Source organism: Mus pahari, chromosome 8 (genome assembly GCF_900095145.1).
Source record: "Mus pahari chromosome 8, PAHARI_EIJ_v1.1, whole genome shotgun sequence".
Lineage (NCBI taxonomy): Eukaryota > Metazoa > Chordata > Mammalia > Rodentia > Muridae > Mus > Mus pahari.
In genome coordinates this window covers 5,666,088-5,671,737 of record NC_034597.1, presented here as the reverse complement: position 1 = coordinate 5,671,737, position 5,650 = coordinate 5,666,088, and positions in this window count along the sequence as shown.

The window sequence follows — 5,650 nt, the reverse complement described above, 5'->3', positions numbered from 1 at the left end:
TCCGTTTTTCCTTTCCTCCATCCCTCCCTCCTCCTTTCTCTCTTCCCAGGCTATCTTCATGCTCTGAACCTTCCTGTCTCAGCCTCTGGAGTCCTGGGTTACAGGCACGCACTGTCATGCCCACTCCTTCTGTAACTGAAGGACCAAAGTTCTCACTCCTTACCATTTATACTGAATTCTTACTTTCAGTATTGAATGTTTGCTCTGGTGGGGTAACTATAGGCTCTTGCCACAGCTTGGAGAGGATGCAAGTTTAAGTACATCACCGAGCATAGCATTGTTGTCTATAATGATTCTTAACTATAGTAGAGCTTAAGGTTGCTAGATTTGTTTTGTTTTGTTTTGTTTTTTTGGTCTTGTAGCTGATGCCTTCCTGTTCCTTTCCTTAACATTCCTTTTGCCTGGCTCATTTGTGTTTCTGGAGACTGGCTTTCCTAGCACCAGGCTGAGGTACAAGAGGCAAAAAGAAACCAGGCACTCCCTGACACAAAGCTGTTTGAGTCCTGAAAGCCTGTCTGTATTCTTCTAGAGTCATATTTGTGTTATCTACAAAGCCTATGGGTTTATTTGTAATTTAGCAGGGAAATGAAAAAAAATTACTTACTCCATTTTTCTGCTTATAAAAATCTCAACAGGATCTTAGAAACACATGCCTATTTTAATATTCACTATATGTCTCACACACAGAGCCAGAAAGGTTAAGTCAGAAAGGATGCTCTTTCTTAAGAGCATCTACGCTGCTGACATACTTTTGTTTGTTTTATGCCAATGATAGAATCTACATTTATGGAACTCCACAGTATTCTCATCTATCCCCTTGCCTCCAGACTCTATGTAGTCATATCCTTGTGAATGTCTTTCTGCTCATCTACATATGTGGTTATGTAATCCTCAGCCCTTCTCCATCCATAGTCTGCTTACACCTCTGTGTTGTGATGGCATAATCTGCTCTTGTTCAAGCTGTCTTTTCAATGAAACCTGGTAGCATACCCCACAAGAAGAGTTTCAGGTTTTATGGAAACCATACATATCAAAATTGGGCCCTCTTGTTTATATACTTGAATGTCTGCTTTAGGAGGTCTGTTTACTTTTAATGAAAGTTCGTTGAGAGGGGTATGGCCAGAGCTAGTGGGCACTGGGGCTCAGCACAGTCAGTGTTGGCCTGTTTCTTCTTGGATGGTCATGAGCAAAGACATTTGGAAACACTGTGCTTGACTTTATCCTGCACAGTGGAGTTGCCAGCAGATGGCCTAGAGCATTTACGTGCCTGTCTGAGGTAGTGAAATTAAGTTTCTGAATAGGGATGTTGAACATTTTATTGGTTTAGGCTTTAATTATCTTCCAGTGCAGTGTGGGGACAGGAGAGCCTTTAACTGGTGGCTTCATTATGTGGAATTTTCTGACACTTATGAGGCACAGAAACTGGCTCAGATGATCACTGGAGCAGTCTGTGGCCTCTCATGAATAAAGCATGCAATGTACTCACAGGGACACAGCCAACACACTCATCTATGGAGTGTTTGTTAGCCTGTCAATTAACATAGAAGGGAAACAAAATGTTAGGCTTATTTCTGTTACTAATCCACCACTCATTTAAAAGACTGTCTAGAATGTGTTTGGTTAATCCATGGATTCCTCATGTAGGAAATTAATGCCTACTGCGTGAAGAGATTGTCAAGAATGCTCATCTCAGCTTAAAGACAGATGTTTGACAAAAAGACTGGAAGAGCTGTTTGCTCAGTATAGAATAAGTTCTGTTTTCCTGAAATGGCTACATGAAGGGCTTATGTTTACCATCATCTAAAAGGGTTGAGTGTACAACCTTTAAATGTACACATTCAAACTCGAGTTTTTTGAATAGATTATATTTTTGCATGCTTTGTAAATTAAATACACAAAGACATGCCTAGATGAAAATTACCTTCCTATATCTATGTCCATCTGTCGAGTTGTGTTCTTCTAGTTTTAAGCACCTTACCCTGAATTTGGTGCATTTGTTTTCTCAAGAAAAATCTTTGCATGATTTGCATATAAAATCAAAATGGTCTCCAATCCTTTAGGGCATGAGGCACAGGACAAATGCAGAGTTCTTCAAATAGGTATCCAATGGAGACCAGATAGAGTGATTAGCATCTCCTCCCTCTCCACTGGGGACCTCTTAGAGGATGAGTGCCTGCTACCTGCCTCCTAATGAGTCATTTCCTGGACCTCTGGGAATGGGAAATGCTGTAGTGCAGCTTCCCTCTATAACTGGCAGTGTTTTGAGCATTTGCTAGTGCAATGGTGGAATTATTGGCTGTCTCTTCCTCTGACCCAGTGGTTAGCTTCTCTGTGACATCTCTTTGTATATCATTCTGCCTTTCTCCAGAGATTTAGAGTGCGTGCTCTTCATCTTTCTCAGCTTATATCTCCGGCACATGGCTTTTTCAAACTAGGTGAGAGACATTTCTCTGTTGATGTTGGAGTTTGAGCCTAGCCTGTAAGCAGCATCACCCTTGTGCCTTAAATTCCTACCAGCTTCCATGTGAAGAGATTGTGGTTAAACCTGGAGAGATTTGGGTTTATAGAATATCAAGAAGATTTATTTTTTAGAGATCTTACTTTACTCTATTTTGAGTCACAACCTTATCACAATATCCAGTGCTTAAATAATACGATTTGATGAAATTGTTCTTTTAAAACTCAAAAATAGATAGCAATAGGTCTTTCTCTTGTCATGTTTGAAATTGGACAGACACAAATAAAGCTAGCCAAGTTGTAAACAGAAATATCCAATCTTGAGTTCAATGGAGGTATTAATATACTGAAGAAACTATTTGGAGGATTCTAATTTCCCTAACAAAATACATACCCTTCTGTGACATGACTTAGGGAAGTATGGTGTCAGCCAATTTCCTTGAACTCCTCCGTGCCTGTCATAGTGAGAAACTGTTACACAAATGGTCTGCCTTAGCAAACCCCACTGCCTTTTTAAAGTTGCTATCTCTTTGTAAACCCCACTGCCTGTCTTAAGGAGCCATCTGTTTGTAAACCCTTCTGCCTGTTTTAAGGCACATCTCCTTGTAAACCCCACTGCCTGCTTAAGGTATCATCTCCTTGTGGGTTGTCAGGAACACCAAGCACCATAAAACAGCACCCAGACAAAATGAGCAGACATGTGGGTACCTCTCTCTACCTGACAGTCATTAACACTTGGTGACCAGGAATTCTGTCCTCTTCATACAATTCTTCAAGAATCTGATCTGGAATAAGCAGATCCTTTGGGGAGGAACTCTTTACAGTTTGGCAGTTTAGGAGAAAGTCTCGCTTTCTATGCTTTTTATTTACCCATCTGCTCATTCATTCTCAGAGCCAGTCATCATTTGGCATCAATAAACCAACACATATTGAGTGCCAACTACATACCAGGCACTCTGCCAAGAGCTACACACAGGGCGCTCTCCTACTTAATGCTTGCACTTTAGCGAGACTAAGTCATTACACCTGACAAAGAAATTGACGTTTGAGCAATATATAATAAACAAGCATGAAAATTACTGATTTTGAAATGTATATATGAATGAAATCAGACTTCTTGTCTGATATGTTATATGAGTTGGCTGATTAAGCTTGGGAATGACATTAAGTAGTGGGACCAGGAAACATTTCTCTGATGACATTCAAGCTGAGTCTGTTCCCAAAAGAGGGAACAACAAACACTGAGCCCGAATCAGCAAAAGGAGGCTGTGGGAGCTACAAGGGGGACTAGAAAGTCACAAAATGGTAGTTTCTGCCATGTTTGGAGACAAGTGCTTTCCTGGAGGGTGAAGGGGAGTCACAGAAATGTTCAGAGGCAGCAAGATGAGGACAACCGATGGAAGCAAGAATCTGGGGCTTATGAGAAAATGGGAAGTTAGGTTATAGACTGATAAAATAATTCATGTATCATAATTGACTGTGGTATTGTTAGTGATTCTTTGTTTCTTAGAGTCTGTAGGAAGGTAACAGTCTTGCTGAGAGATGAGAAGATGAAGGGGAGGTCAAAAGAAATAATGTCTGTGTGCACGTGAGCACAGGTGTGTGTGTGTGTGAGTATGCTTGTGTACAATCTATACCCCTTCCCAAAATGCACAATGTATTCCCCCTTCCCAATGTGAGAACAAGACCAAGGATGGGGGGTTGAGAAGTGATGGAGTCAAGTGACTAACCCTTGGAATCAGACTCCATAGACCAGCAGTAGGATGCACATCTGAGTTTACTGCACAGTACATGATCTTATATACAGTGTTTGAGCCAATCCCAAGCCCCTAAATCCTTGGCCAATTGTATCTCACCACACTGTCATCATGATCTTATGAAAGCTGTGCCTGATGTGGTAACTCAGTAGGAGTAGGGGTGGGTGAGGGGAAGAAGTAGGAATCAGGGAGTGGAAGCACTGTCACCCACTAGGACTTCTGTGAGGACGGGGGAAGCAGCCACCTCCCTGACCTTGGTTCCTTTTGATGTCTCACCAATGTTCTGGGAGCCATCTCAGATCTAATGCTGTATAAGGCAGATTAGGACTTTTCCAGGAGTCACAAGAGGCTTGTGGAGCATCACTCTCCATCCGACTTTTTCCTTCACAGGTTGTCCTCTATATCCCCCACATCCACACACACTTAGATAGTTATGTTAGCAATCAGGCACATACATGGAGAGCTAAAAGTGACTCCTTGACAGTCAGGAGTCAGTTTTCGATGGACCCTGGGACAAGACACATTATCTGTAGCTACACAAGAGGTGGCACACTGTTGCTCCTATCACATGTCCCTTTGCCCATGCTCCCCTGCACCAATAAAAGTAATGTACTCCCTTCCCCACTCTCTTCCGTCTCCCAGAGGTTTCCTCTGTGCCCTCTCCTTTTTTTTTTTTTTAAAAAAAAAAAGATATTTTCTTTATTTACATTTCAAATGTTATCCCCTTTCCTAGCATCCCCTTCTAAAATCCTCTCTCCCCTTCCCACTCCCCCTGTTCCCAAACACACCCACTCCCATTCCTGGTATTGGCATTTCCCTATACTGGGGCATAAAGCCTTCACAGGACCTAGGGCCTCTCCCCCCACTGATGACCAGCTAGGCCATTCTCTGCTACATGTACAACAGGTGACCATAGGAGTGTGGGCTCATTTCTGGGTCTTCACTTCTGTTTCATTGATCTACATGTCTGTCACTGTACCAGTACCATGCAGTTTTTATCATAATTGCTCTGAAGTACAGCTTGATATCAGGAATGGTGATTCCACCAGAGGTTCTTTTATTGTTGAGAATAGTTTTTTCTATCCTAGGTCTTTTGTTATTCCAGATGGATTTGCAAATTGCTCTTTCTAACTCTGTGAAGAATTGAGTTTGGATTTTGATGGGGATTGCATTGACTCTGTAGATTGCTTTCGGCAAGATAGCCATTATGACTATATTAAATCTGCCAATCCATGAGAATTGGAGATCTTTCCATCTTCTGAGATCTTCTTCGATTTCTTTCTTCAGAGACTTGAAGTTCTTATCATATAGATCTTTCACTTTCTTAGAGTCACACCAAGGTATTTTATATTATTTGTGACTATTGTGAAGGGTGTTGTTTCCCTAATTTCATTCTCAGCCTGTTTGTCCTTCGTGTAGAGAAAGGCCACTGATTT